This window comes from Gavialis gangeticus, unplaced genomic scaffold (genome assembly GCF_001723915.1).
Source record: "Gavialis gangeticus isolate Ggan-Ray unplaced genomic scaffold, GavGan_comp1, whole genome shotgun sequence".
NCBI classification, from domain to species: domain Eukaryota; kingdom Metazoa; phylum Chordata; order Crocodylia; family Gavialidae; genus Gavialis; species Gavialis gangeticus.
Window position 1 is genome coordinate 23,775,636 of NW_017729030.1, and position 15,316 is coordinate 23,790,951.

Below are 15,316 nucleotides of genomic sequence, written 5' to 3' on the forward strand. Positions count from 1 at the left end.
CCAGTGTAGTCCATTAAGGGAAAGAGGCTGGGAGGGGTGGGGGTTCAGATTGAGGCCTCCATGGTGAGGGAGGGAGTGGGCCACAGGCAGGGGCTTGGGTGAATGGGGCCCAGATGGTTCGTCCAGGAGTGAGGGGGGTCTCCTGCTGCTGTGTGCACCCGAGTGGTGGCTCAGGAGGCACGTGCTCCCCGATCTGTTTGCAGGGTGAAGGTGGCTGCTGCTGCACTCTGGGCTTTGCATGCCACTGCAGCTGCCCCAGGAGTGGCATGACGCCACGTGCCTGCCACTGCTGGGCTGCACTGTGTCCCCTGCTCTCCTGGCAGTGGGATGCACGTGGCATCGCACTGCTCCTGGGGCAGCTGGAGTGGCTTGCAAAACCTAGCGTGCAGCGGAATCTGCCTCAGCTCCGTGCACAGATGGCGAGGGGGCATGTTCCCCCTGGGCCTCTGCCTAGGTGCACACAGTGGTGGGAGCCCTGCCACACCCCAGGATGAGTTACCTGGGCTCCAATTGTCCCACCATCTGGCCCAGCTGAGGCCCTACTCACCCCAGCCCCTGCCTCTGCCCCTTGATCTACCACGTCCCCCCCACCTCCAGCCCCTACACCTTCCCCCTGCCCCTTCTGCCACAGACTTACCTGCTGGGCTGGCGGGGAGAGGGTGAGCACACGAATGTATATGCATACATGCGCTCAGCCCCCCATAATAATTTTTTCCCCCTCTGCCTATGAAGAGAAGGCAGCACAAATTAACCCCTTGGTGGCCACATATAACCCCCAGCTCTGATTTAATCAATCTTCTTGTTCCAAGACAGGATTGGTCCTTAAAATAATTCAGCTGTTACCTGGATACACTAGAAATAAAGTGTGAAAGGTGCATTACTTCTTGGTAAACCTGTTGTTTTGCAGAAGTAGGTACCAACAATGTTATATAGTTTCTGGTTACAGCAAAGCACAATAATTATGACAGCTCACTAATACCTGGACTTTTCTTTGTTGCAACTGAAGGCCATTCATTCTGTCCTCCTGCTCCACCTCTCTCTCCTCAGTTACCTGAATAGTGGGTATTATATTTTACCCTTCAGTCAAACACTAAGGAAACTAAGCATTAAGTGTGAAATTCTGTACTTTCTGACATATATTACTGGTTTGATTTCTGTTGATATAACTTAATTTTATTGCAGTTTGTTTTTGAAAGATCCCCTTTGTAAAACGGGATAAGTATCAGTACAATATACCAATAATCAAAATAGTTTAAACAATTATATTTCTGTTTTAGTTGGCTAAAAGTATTTTAACAATATAAATCATGGGCTATTATTCTAACTCATTTAATCCAGTGCTCTTTCACCTACAATTTTCTAAAGAACAAGTATATGCTTTAAACAAATACTGTAAACCTGTGGGGGGGAAAAGACAGTTGGAAATAAGTTCAGAGAAAGCTATATGGATCCAACAGATTTTTCTCCTTTACCTATAGTTCCTCTAATTAAAGGAGTTAGGTGTGATTACCTGAATCTCAGTGTTTTCTTTATAAAATTTCCCCATACCTTGAATAACAAAGCATGCCATAAAAAAAGAAATCTGGCTTTTTAATTCAATCTCTTTAATTAAGTTTTTAACTTAAAAGTTAGTATATATACCACACCAGATTTTTTTTTTAATTTTAGCTTTAATATTCAATTATGCAAGTAGCTCTGCAACTGTTTTCTAAACCATATTCAACTGACTTTCTGGGCCTGGTAGGAAGAAATTGATTTGGGGCTTAAGACTAACCCAGTGAAAACCTTACATTGATTGAAGAAGCAGTTTACTTCACAGTAAAATAATTTTATTTATGATTTTGAAAACTGTATTTATTACTGATGCACAACAATTATCAGCTGTTTTCTTTGCCAAAGGCATGTTTCTGTGTCATTCAGAAATAATCAAATAAAGGGTTGGGTGTTTTTTTGGGGGGTTTTTTTGTGTTGGCTTTGCTTCCGAACTACCAGAAGAGGGCACTGTTTACATGTGAAATCTATGCTCTTTCCTTTTGGACTTGAAATAGATTTTTTTCACCCCTCAGTATGTACTTTAAATTTGTTTTAGGTAAGTGGTTTTTAATATATGAGAAGATTATCAAGGAAATATTTAACTGAAAATTGAACATTGAATATTCGGCTTGGGGAACATAAACTATATGTAGAGAATCCATATTATTTTAATTATGGCTGTTTAATTATGGTGCTTTCCATGTCCATCACTATGCCCAGTATATTTAACCTTTACTTTTTCCCCTCGAGTAAATATTTTTCAGTAGTGTAAACTGTTGCCATTCCAGCTGATATCCAAGCATGAAATTCTCCTTTCTTAACTCAAATTCACTTAATTTTTCAAAAAGAATTGCTGTGTAGCATGCTTGCCGTTTGGAGCTTTGGTTGAGTCCCAGGCTAGAAATCTTGCTGTTCTGATTGGTGGAGCTCATCCCCCAATCAGGAGGCAGCAGGAGGAGTTCAGTCATGTCCCTTTCCTGAGGGGAGGGGGAGAGGAGTACCCCCGCCCTGTGGACCTGATTGAAGACTGCGACACTCAGGTCCGGAAGACTTCAGGGGCGGAGCCCTGGAGCACATAAAAGGAGCTGCATGCTGAGCATGAGGGGAACACATCCAGGAGAGTGAAGAGAGAAGAGCGGGGCTTAGAAGAGCTGAGGAGAGCTGCTCAGCAGGGGGAAGCAGTAGCCCAGAAGCGCCCCTGAAGACTCCCATCAGTGGGGAATGGCAGACGGCTCCACCAGCTAGGCTCTCGGTGTGCAGCATGGCACATGGCATCCAGACCCTGGGAGCTGCATGAGGCAGCTCAGGTCTACATACTTTGGTGTGCGGCCAGAGGCACGGTGCACAGGCTGGTGCATGGAGTAGGATCTTTAGGAGCGCTTGGGCGGCTCACGTCCTCAACCCCTGAAATGAGGCTGGGAGCTCGGTGCAGGAGGTGCTACATGGAGGGTCCAGGAGCGGACTGAGCCTGGTGTAGCACAAGGCAGCCCAGGCCTCTGACCTATAGCAAAAGGTTGAGTCCAGAGAGCTAGATGGTGATCGGGCTACTGAGCCAGCCGACAGGGCCAAGCCAGAGGCCCCAGGAGCCCTGCATAGAGGAGCCCTGTTCCAGGGGACAGCAACCACCCCCCCTGAAGCCCACTGCAGGCAAGAGAGCAGCCTGGTTCAGAGGACGAAGACCACCCTCCAGCCCTGGGAGCCATGAGTTTCAGGGAAAAGAGGATTCCCACAGGGGAGGTGGAGTCCCCCCCCCATTAGTTAAGGGCTCCTGAAAGGGGAGGTCCCACTGAGAAGGCCCTCCTAAAGTTACCAGCTTCTTTGTAGGGCTTGGAAAAAGCTCAAGGGCATTGGGATTTCCCCTTGGGATTGAGTTTATCTTTGGGGTTTATCTGTTTCAGATCAGGTACTAACCTGTGACTTACCTGTATTTGGAGCACTGGTATAAGGTTTTATTGCATTTACCCAGAGGGTATTGTTTATATTACTGGTTTAGATATCTTATAAATACATATATAATTGTACATATGTTTATATCCATGTTCCCTTTCCTTGTGATAAGTTACTGTAAATAAATGTGTATATAGTTAAGTCCCCTGACTGTCCTGGCCTGGATTGATAGGGACAGAGGGAAACTGAGCGGTCTGCAGTTCCCACCCCACAGCATGCCTGCCAGCCAATAGTCCCCTTCAATTGGAGAAGGAGAGTATATACCCAAGTTACCTGGGCTACAACTGCTTCAGAGACATTAATGCCCTCTGTACATTCCTTTCACACTAGGTGTGTCTGTGTGAATTAGATCCCAGAGCAGTTTACTCATGAGTAAATGTTCTCAGGCAGGTGTCCACACATGCAGGGAAGTGGGAGCAGATTGCTGCTAATGGTAGCAAACTTCTCCTGCTTTCTGGGGCTTTGCAATGGGCCCCTGTTGCTACCAGGGGGGACTATAGGCTCCCCTTGAGTGCCAGCCCAGGGGCTGGCAGGGAGCAACTGGCCAGCAGACAGCTGTTTCCTACCTGGGGCTGGGAAACTGCTCCCTGCCCCTGGGGGGCTGTCTGCTGCTGGGGTGAGGACAATGTCCCCCTCCTGGCTCCAGCACCCCAGGGCCAGGGGACTTGGAAAGCACTGCAGAGGTAGCAGCAAACTAGCTACTAGCTCCCCCACTGACAGATTGGGGCACAGGGTTGGGACCTGCCCCTGACTGGGACAATTCCCAGACCCTGCTCTGTAATCACAGGTCAGGGGCTGGGAAGCCTCGCTCCACTTCATGATCACTGAGCTTGGTGAGGAACAGGCTGGGGAGTTTGTTCCCTGCTCAGCTTCGTGATCATGGAGCTGGGTGGGAACAGGCTGGAGAAGTTCCCCAGCCTCCATCAGCAGGGAGCTCCCAGCACCAGCTCCATGACCATGGGCCTGGCACTGGGAGATCTTTATCTCCCAGTGCAAGCTGTGGGACCGCAGGGCTGGTGCTAAGAGATCCCATCTCCCAGCTCCAGTTCTGCAACCGCAGGGCAAGCACCAGGTGATCCGTATCCCCCAAGCCTAACCTCTGGGGCCACAGAGCTGGCGGGGGGAGATAAGGATCTCCCAGGCCCCTGCTCTCCAATTGCAATCTTGGAGCAGGGGGCTTGAGGCTCCCTGCTGCTGGGCAGTGGTAGAGCCCGTACTGGTAGCAGGCAGCTCCTGGGGGCAGGGAGCAATTTCCTGCCCCCTGGTGGCCGGCTGACTGGGAGCAAATGTGCTCCCAGTCAGGCTTCTAGAGGAGTGCTACTGAGCAGTAAGTAATTTCAAATAAATTTGCTACTTGCATGATTACTGAGCAGTTTTACTCAGTTTACTAAGCAGTAAGTGTGTGCATGTGTAGACACACATGCTTACTGTGTAGTAAACTATGCTACTGCACAGTAAAGTGTCTCATATAGATGCACTCACTGTTAGTATTTTTCTTAGGAGCAGGATCTTAGTTCACAATTCAAGCCTGCTGAGACTGGCACTTAACTGGCCTTTTGTTGGCAGTTGTGATACTCATATTATCATTTGTAAATTTAAAACTCCCAGTGTTGTGGTTTGGATAAATGATTTTCACCTTACATCACATTGAAAAGTCAGCATCTACGGCAAAATGCACATTTCATTTAAGAACATGAGAAAAATATGACAGAATTTGGCTAGCTGTGGGTGCAGATGCACAGGCTACACTGAAGCACCTGTAATATCACTGCAAGGTCATTCAGTGGAGTAGCATGCAATCTTTGCTTATGGATCACCATTTCCTATTTAGTTTGTATATTTACTGAAATATATTTACTGAAATTATATGGTATAAAATAAATACTGCTACTCACTTGAATTATATTTCTTTCAGCACTTTCTTGTGTCTTCCAGAGAAAACAAAAGTAAAGGGAAATATAATGCTTCATGTGGTGTTTGAAACTATAGAGTAGTTTAATGATGCTAAAAAATGTTGTTATATGTTGGCCCATTAATGGTCGGTTAATGAACCATATGAAAAATTCTGATCTTTATTTTTAACTTTGGTTTCTGTCACACTGAAACAAATTTAAATGTTGACAGTTACAAAGAGGACTGCCAGATAGTGCAGGAATCACATTTCAGTGTCTGGCAAAGCAAAATATTAATGGGCTGTTTCTACCTTGAAAACATATCAATGGTTGTATAATGTCATGCTATAGAAGAAAAGAGTAATGTTATATCCTTTGGACTAAGGTTCTTTAAGTCAATCACAATTAAGCATTTGAAGACTGGTAATTTGAAAGGTGGGTGTTAATCTGGTTTATGTTGGCTCCCAAGTGCTTCTCACATTTGAAGTTTTCCTACTTCTAAAATAAGTACAAATAAGTACAAGTAAATAACATTGGGCTGCTTTGAAATCATTCAGGTTTTATGACTTGCTGTATCTCAGTTTATCACTAAATTCAAAACTGTACTTTTATAAAGAGCATTAGAAATAGTAAGGGGTGTAGCTTGTACCTGAAATAGTAATGCCTAGATAGACCCTTTGGAAATGGTTAGAAAGCCTGTTTTGTTTTTAAATATTAGAAGAGGGTGGGTGTGGGGAAGAAATAGAGAGGCTAGCTAATGGATTAAATGTGTTTTAATATAATACACAGATTTCTAAGTGACTTCAAATATTTTATTACCACTTCAATTTTAATGTGTCAGTTCTGGTAATTCTGTCATGATGGCAGTGTTGAACTCCATTGCTTTTCATTGGTGATATTCTCAATGACTAAAGGGAATAATATTGGATCTTATCTAAGATATCTACATATCTTACCTAAGATATCTACTACATCTAATTCTGGGCTCCACAGTTCAAGAAGGATATGGAGAAGCTTGAGAGAATCCAGAGGAGAGCCACATGCATGATTAGAGGGCAAGAGAAAAGGCCTTATGAAGAGAGGCTGTGAGCTCTGGGACTTTTCAGCCTGGAGAAGCACAGGCTCAGGGGTGACTTGGTGGCAGCCTGTAAGTACATCAGGGGTGTGCATCAGGATCTGGGGGAACATAAGTTCACCAGAGTGCCTCAAGGGATGACAAGGTCCAATGGTCATAAACTCCTTCAAGACCATTTTAAGCTAGACATAAGGAAAAACTTCTTTACTGTCCGAGCCCCCAAGGCCTGGAATAGACTCCTTCCAGAGGTGGTGCAAGCACCTACTCTGGACTCCTTTAAGAAATGTTTGGATACTTATCTTGCTGGGATCCTTTGACCCCAGCTGACTTCTTGCCCCTGGGGCAGGGGGCTGGACTCGATGATCTTCTGAGGTCCCTTCCAGCCCTAATGTCTATCAAATCTATGAAAAATCTAGAGTGGTGTTACATAAATACATAGAAAGGTAGATGATTGATTTTTTGCATCATATACTCATGAAACTTCTGAAAACAACAAAATTGGAGGCTCCCTAGGTTTCACTTGCAAACCACAGAATTAAGTAGAATAGTGTTGTGGTCTATTTTGTAAAAACTGAATTGCTCTGAAATAGGGGAAATGTTAGGGAATTCGTTCATGAAAAAAGGATATCTGTTTTCCTTCCTTTTGTCCCTCAACATATGCCTTTTTCTTCTGATTAGCAAGGATTCTCAAAGTATCATGGTAGTAATGGGCTAATTTCCAAGTAGCTTCCTAAAAGAACTCTGGCATAACAGAAAGAGATGCAGACACCAGGTATAAACTAAAGCAGCTGTAACTTTATTAACATGTTAATTCAGACAAATGTGTAATGTTCAGGAACCAGAATCCTAACCTCTAATTTATTTAGATGTAACAGATCAAGTGGGATAATAAACAATGGCCCTAAAGTTCCTGCATCATCCAGAAAGGGATTTATAATTTGCAGTTCCACACACATTGATTGTTTCATGATCCTACATCGCTGATAAAACTTGTGTGAGAGTTAAGGATACAGACAAGGAGTGCCTTCCTATGTGACAGACATAGATGATTTTTCTTGCTCTGAAAATACAAGGAGTGTGTCCAAATAAGCGTGCACGTGTGATATGTGGCGCTGCAGACCCATCTGCACACTGCACGTGTCACACATGCAGGTGTTCCCCACGCTGCTATTTTGCCGTGCGGGGAGAGGGGGGCTTGACATCAGGAGATCCTGGTTTCAAAAACCCCTGCACCTAAAAAAAGGGTGATGGTGTGCGTTGCTGCAGTGTACACTACCTGAAACGAGCCTGGCCACTCAGAACCACACTCAGGCTGCTGGCCAGGCTTCTTGCTGCAGGTTCATGGTGGCTGCAACCCCCAGAGGCCCACAGGACCCCAGGTAAGGCTGCCTGAGCCAGCCAGCCAACCTCCCTTACCCTCACCCCAACCTCAGGCAACAAAGTGCATGTGCAGGGGGATTCTGTGTGGACAGGGAAACACACGTTCCTGTTTATGGGGATGTGCCCAAGAGGTACAGGGTAATGCCCCTCTTATCTTTGCTAAACCACCAGCTCTACACTGTGTACTGGCCATAGGAGCAGTCAGCATTTATCATGATTATCAGCAACTGGTTCATAAAATCAAATATATACCAACTTTAGTGACCTGATACTTTAGTGACCTGATTTTTTCCCCTACAATTGACCTTTCTCTTCACTGTAGATCTCGCTGATATAAAAACCTATCAGAGTTGACTGAAAGAACCATCTCACTTAAATTCCTGCAAAGGACCCTGGTGGAGACAGGTTTGAGTAACTTGGCTTTCAGTCACTGGTACATACATACAGAAGTGTCAAGACAACATCCCATTGGACTTGAAATGTAGTGAGACGTCTAGGCTCAATCCATAGTCTGCAGTTCTAAAAACTATATTCCAGTTACCTGCTGATTATCAACTGCTACCAGGGTTGGAGTAATCTAAAATCCTGGTATGTAATAATAAGCATGAACCAGTTGTTGTGATAATGACAGCTGTTGGTGTACTAGCAATTTTTGAACCTAAAGTATGTAGTATGTAGTATCAAAATCAATGCAATCAGCGTCCTCCCAATCCTGCATTCCCTTTTTAGAGTTGTGCAACATTCAGCGCATTTCTCTTGACTTTCCAAGCCTGTCTCAAATCACACTCAACAGCTACTCACTTAGCAGAATCATAGAAAAGTAGGGCTGAACAGGACCTCAGGTGCCACAACACCCTGGGGTACCACAAAATCCCTTGAAGTGTGTAAGGTATGAGGTGATAAGCGCAGGCTCAGCCTCCTCCCAGCCTGGCTGCTCCCCTGCCTCTGCTGCCTTGCCCCTCTGCACGGAGGTAAGCAGTGTAATACATAATTTTTTTGAAATGGAGTGTCATTTGCATTATGTGTTGCAATATGTGCTTGCTGCTAAATGAACCCAATACTGGTTATTAGGGGTGTGTGAAGTGGGCCCTATTCAATTTGGATTCGGATTCAGCCTGAAACAGGGACAGCGATTCAATTTGTTGATTCAGATCACTGTCCCTGATTCAATTGGGCTGAATCCGAATCTGAAGATTTGATGCTGATTCAGAGAATCAGCGATTAGGACATAGCCACAGCTCTAAAAGTTTTTTTTACATACCTTGAGGTACTAGCATGGCTTGTGATCACTGCAATGCTGGGTCATGTGGAGCGTCCCACAGGAGTGCAGGGGGCCCTCCACATGCTCGGCAGTGAAATCAGAAGTGGACCAGAAGTACGTCTGGTCCACTTCTGGGTCTGCTGGGAAGCGCGCTGGGGCCTCTGCGCCCCACTGGCTCAGCGATCAGCCACGTGGGGACTCTGGGTGCTCCCCCAACCCACGAGGCACCAGTTGCCGAGCCGGGGGGGGGGGTACAGAGAGGCCCCACAGCATGCTCCCTGACGGACCCAGAAGTGGACCGGAAGTTCTTTTGATCCACTTCTGGGTCTGCTGCCAAGTGTGCTGGGGAGTCCCCCATGCTTCTGTGGGACACTCTATGTGCCCCAGCATTGCAGCATTCATGAGCCACCTGCTACCTAGAGATATGTAGAAAAAACATTTAAAGCTGTGTCTCTGTCTGAATCGTCGAGTTGAAGATTTGGCCACTGAATCTGGACGAATCTCCACTGAATCGAATCAGGGACAAGCTTCGCATGGTCCTACTGGTTATCCATTAAAAAAATTCTCATGGATCCTTGAATGGTGACGTGCTAATTGCCTTTCCATCCTAAATGAAAGAAAAAAGTCTACTGGAGAGGTGAGTTAAGCAAATAAGAACCTGAAGTTCTGGAAGCAAAACCTAGTATAACTACATGTCCTATTTACCAAAGTGCTGATGTTGAGGTGAAATCCTCAAAGTCTTATTAAGGAAGGCTTTGTTTAGTCTCCCAATCTACCCCGCTGATGTCTTAGAAAACACAGAATGGCCATAAATGCTTGGCAACTTTGTTCTGACCTCTTTCCTGATACTATACACTGAAGCTTTAGCAGTTTGACAGGTACTTGGTAGTCACCATACCACTGGCCAAGGCTCAGCGTCCATTCTTTCTTCATGGTTATCTGAGATACCTTCTGGGCACTTTCTTACATAGTTGGCTCTCCTTCCCCTTTTACTGCTGTTGATCTCTGTGAATGATGTGGATTTTTTTGCCATTACATGGCTGAGTGAACAGAAGTGGTGATAGATGTGGAGACTGAGAAATATTTATATTATGTTGTTTGATATTGTACATGCCTCTCTGTATTTGTTTATGTTGGATTACGTTCTATGGAGTTAGATCAAAAGAGGTTGTTAAAGTAACCAGGCAGGAAAGATAAAATAGCAGTCTTAGATAAGGGCCTCATACATAACAAGCAATTTTATAGCTTTGAAGAGGAACTCCTCAGCCTCAACATTGTTGACAGCTTTGTTAGCCAAACCAAAAAAAATCTTTTCTGTCCAAAGTCCTGCCTTACAAAGACGGAGGAAGGAACTGTTCACTTCTGATGGATGACAGAGACTGATTGACAGTAATTTGTTGGTTTGCAAGAGAAGAGAGGGAGATACTATGGTTTAGTTAAGCCTCCATGGACATGGACAATACCAAGTGGAAGTAAGACAGGATATGTGCAGGCCTCTCTCATTTTAACTGATTCACCAAAGGATGCATACTTGCTGATCTATGATGACTCATACTTTGCTTCTCTGTGTCACTGCACCGTGCCCATGGGATTTGGAAAGAAACCTCTTGTAGCTGCCAAACCCATTGTGCCTGCTAGGTTACTAGATTGGTAACCAGTTGGCTGTATCCCAGAAACCAGTCTGAGAGTAAGTGGATCTGAAGATCCCTTTCCAAAGAGGAGTAGAGGCCACTTCAGAAGAGTCTCAGGAGAAAGTCTGCTCAAGAACTATGGCAGTGGGATTGAGATGGCCATTTTGTTCTGTGCTTCTCAGGCCATGCCTCCTGGGACTGTGCACTGAGATGCATTAGTTTAGGTCAGATGGATAACAACTTTTGGATTTGAGGGATATAATTCACAATTTAACTTGTATTTTCATGCCCTGCCTCTCTTGGAGCAGTTTCATCACACCGGGGAATCTAGCCCTGTGCAGCTGGTAATACATGTTTGCCTTTGGAGCTTTAGGGGAAGATTTTATCTTTTCCTGCCATATAAGTTAATATTAGAAGAGAGCTCTAGGAACGTGCGAGTTATTTGGACTATTATATAAGGAAAAATGTCTGCTAAAAAGCATGGCAGGAAATATGTAGTTTATATGAATAACTTGAAATATACTATGGAGAATTACTAGGAGCTGAGTGTTTAAACATGCTGTGGAGGGGATGGAGCACAAAATCAAGCTTACAAAACTCAGTTGCCACTTTTATTATACACAGGCTACTGTCACTCCATAATTCATCATAGAAATCACAGGGGAAGTGAAGTTCCTCTGGTTTTTTAATTAGCGCTTTTTAAAATGGCACTGTACAAGTAATAATGATGCTTAGTGTTACATTCAGAATTTTCTTTGAATTTACCTCTAGATCCATTCTCAGTTGTAAGTAAACTTAGGAAGGCTCTTTGAAGACCAAAAGTAATTAAAGGTAATCAGCAGGACCCTTTGTGAGATAGCCAAGAAAAACAGGTGAAGAAAGGTTTTAGCAGAACCATTTGAATACCATCATTCCATTTTCTGTGTTATAACTGGTCCCAGGAGAGCATTTGCCTGAAATCTTCTTGCATAATAGCTCTGCCACTGATTATTTTGTTGTGGGGGTGGAGAGGGAGGGATGATAATTGCTTCAATCTTGTCTAATCTTTTGAAAAGTCATGCTAGTTACCTACATCTTTCTACAATGATGGCATCATCCAAACCTCATGATGTGATATTGCTAGAAGGCTAGAAATGGAAACCAGATGGTCTGGTAATGTGAGAAGCAGTTTGATACTAATTGTTCCTCTGTCCTCTTCTCCTCTTTGAAATTTGATTTGAGTAAAAGCATAGCATTCATTCATAAGCTGAAATTTTCTTTGTTTTCAATATAGCTAAGCTGGTGGGCAAGTGGAAGCACTCTAATCCTGGACAGGTATCCACACCACTTACCAAGGTCCAGGTCACTCTTAATACCAAGGAAAACTTTCTTATATAAAACAATATAGTATTGTTCATTTGTGGTTACTCTGACTGATTTGTCACAGCTTTGACCTGATGAGTTCCTTAAACACATCCAGGATTGAAGGGAGACAAAACAAAATGGCAGTCTGTGACAATGACATGCAGATTAGATACTTCTTTCAGCAAATACTGCATTGTCAAACAAGAAAAAAGATCATAAATAGGCCTATACAATATTATTGTTTTTTCAGTTATTGCAGATGCAGTGAAATTACAGTGTGAGGATCTACTAAAATATGCTAGAAGACATAATAGAGACCAGCTGCAAAACAAGAGAAAATAATTTGTTAAGGACTGAATGTCACATCTAGGTGTTGTTTCATTGTGCTTTTTCTTATTCTCATTTGTTTCCTGAATATATACCTGCTGTTTCTTGATTTTCTATTTTTATTATGAATCTGTTATTGCAGGGTTCATTTATTGTGTGTTTGTACAGTGCTTAGCACCGTCGGGTTGATGCTAGCAGCCCATTGGTGCTTATATAAAAATAATAGGACGTTTCTTAAAGTAGAATGAAATCTACCTCGTCATTAGATTGGGGGATTGGGAATTAATATTTCTGTTCCCACCTCTGCCAATGACTTGTAGCATGCGATCACCTGGTCAGATGGACAGACAGGGTGATCCTTAGGTGATGGAACACTTTAACCTCCCTTGGTATTGCTGATCTTAGGGTGTCTGGTCTCGGGCAGCAAATCTTTTTAAAAGCTAATTTGAATGGCAAATTGTGAAGCAAGAAATAACCTACAATCTGGATTGTGTTAAATGCAGTTTAAACATGGATTATGGATTCTTATTCCATTACCTGGATGAGCTGTGTGACTCCTTTACTACTTTCAAGTTTGCCTCTCCCATCACTGCCCCCGGCCCCCCATCCTCTGCCCCTCCTTTCTACTTTTGTGTTCAAGTATCTCTCTTTATTATACACAGCTTTGTGCCTGTTCTTTCACAGCATCTGCTGAAGTGAGCTTCAGACCACAAAAGCTTTTACTATATATATGTCTACATTGCTTAGTGGGGAACATAACAACCTGCCTGTGGTCTTCCCTAAGTGTGAAAGCTAAGTGTGAAAGCACAATGATTATCATCGCTCCAATGGCCCAACTTCAATCTTTGAACTTACAGTTACAAAAGTAATGGCAATGTAAATGGCTCTTTGCAGGGCCAAATTAATCATTCGATTGGTTAGTCTTTAAGTTGCAAATCAAATTACTTAGGGTCAGATTTAAATATAAGATATTGTCAGAGTTTCAATCACTTTTGCAGCTACGTAGTAGCACATCTGATTCTTCCTAAAGCAGCTGAAATGTATTCCATTGTGGATACTGGATATAGGTCTCCCTCTATGTGTCAGTGAATTTTAATGCATCCAAACCAACTGATATGTCCCATTCTGAACAAAACCATTTTTCAGTGAATCTTTCTTCTGTAAAAAGCTGATAATGTGTGTGGGGTGGGGGGCAGGAGGGGGTTATACAAAGATTTTGCAACAGTTCCCAAAGCTAGGAAAAATAATGATTTTTTTTTTAATTTCCTCCAGAATGACATATGGACTGAAAATGAGAAGATATGCATGTCATCTCAGCACCAATAGTAATGCTTAGGGGTAAGTATTTTGTAATTGGAAACTCTTCCCCTTCCAGAAATACTCTAAGCCAGAGGTTTCTAAGCACCGGGCTGTGGCCTGGTACCAGGCTGTGCAGGGTTGGCTGCCAGGTTGTGGCACAAGCTCCCTGCTCTGACCCCTGTTTGTCTGCCCGGGTGAGTGGCTTCTGCTGCTGGCAGTCAAGTGTGGGGTTAAAGCTGGGTGGTGGGGCAGCCCCAGGAAGGGACAGTTGGCTCTGTGTACCCTGTCCTGCTCCTGTGCTGGTCCACAGTATAAAAAAGGCTGGGAACCACTGCTCTAAGCAAGAGAGTAGGGCAAGGTCTCTTTAAGGACTGGACTTTGTAGACTGGAAGGGCAAAACTCTAGATTAACAAGAAGCCACAGGAACAGAGACAGGAGCTATAAGGCTGCAGGTGGATAGTTGTGAGCAGGCTACCTTGCTGTGAGCAACAGGTGAACTCTAGAAAACTAGTTAAAATGGAGCCTGTAGAGCAACTGCATAGGCAGCAACTTGGGGGAGAGTGGGCCAGGAGCAAGCTGAAACCCCTGGGCCTGTTTACAAGGACTGGAGACAGGTGACAGGAGGATCAGGGGTTGGTTAGCCCAGTCCTAGGGCCAGAGAGAGTATACTGGCTCAGGCTCTGGTGGGAGACGGGCTCCAATCATAGTAAGCTACTCCAGAAGGGAAACTACAGACTTGGAAAGGTATTTGGAAAGCTGAGAGAGAGCAGCCAGATTAAGGATAGGATTTTACACCAGTTAAAATCTACCCTGGGTCATTAAGCTTGAGTTAGGAATCAGTTGGGTTTTGACTGGAGATTTGAGTGTGGCTACAGAAGCAGTTGGAGACCACAGAAAGTGGTGCCTGAGAGGCAGTTTATGTATTAAGCCCTGCATGGGTCAGGGGTTCAGTGGGCTGAGGCAGCAGGAGAACAGCTCTGTAAGGGTCAAGTGTGTGTCAGGTTGAATCTGGTGTAGGGACCAGAAGGTCTGGTGAATGGAATTACAGGAAGACCCACAACTCATGAATATAGCTATGTGGAGGAGTGGAGAAAAGGTGCTGGAGGCCAGGGTTAGTGCCCCTTTAGTGCAGTTAGGGCTAGCAGGGCCATGATCAATGCCCGGGAGACATAGGGGTCAATGAGGCACAGAAGATGAGATAGCAAACTTAGGCTACCTTGGTACATGTAGAACCATGGTGTCCAGCTGTGTGAGTTGAGCTGAGCTGAGTACAGACTCAGTAGACCTATTTACAAACTCTGGGTACAGCCTTCCAAAGTATCAGCCTTTTATACAGATAACATCAAGGCACAGTAGATGAAACAGAGAAGGTGGCATCCTGCAGGACTGGAGTGGAGGTAGGACTAGTTCGACCACCAGGTGGCACTATGGCTGTCTGGAAGTGAGCCCTGGCACATCATGCAATAACGAACAGAAATTGTTTGCCAATTAAAATCCAAAAGTCAGAAACATTGGCAACTAATCAGAATGGATGAGGTCCATAGTATTTTTGTGCACTCTCAAACTCATCAAAACCTGTGAGTAGCTATATAGAATAACCACTTTGCTGGTGTTCCTTTGCCAAGTG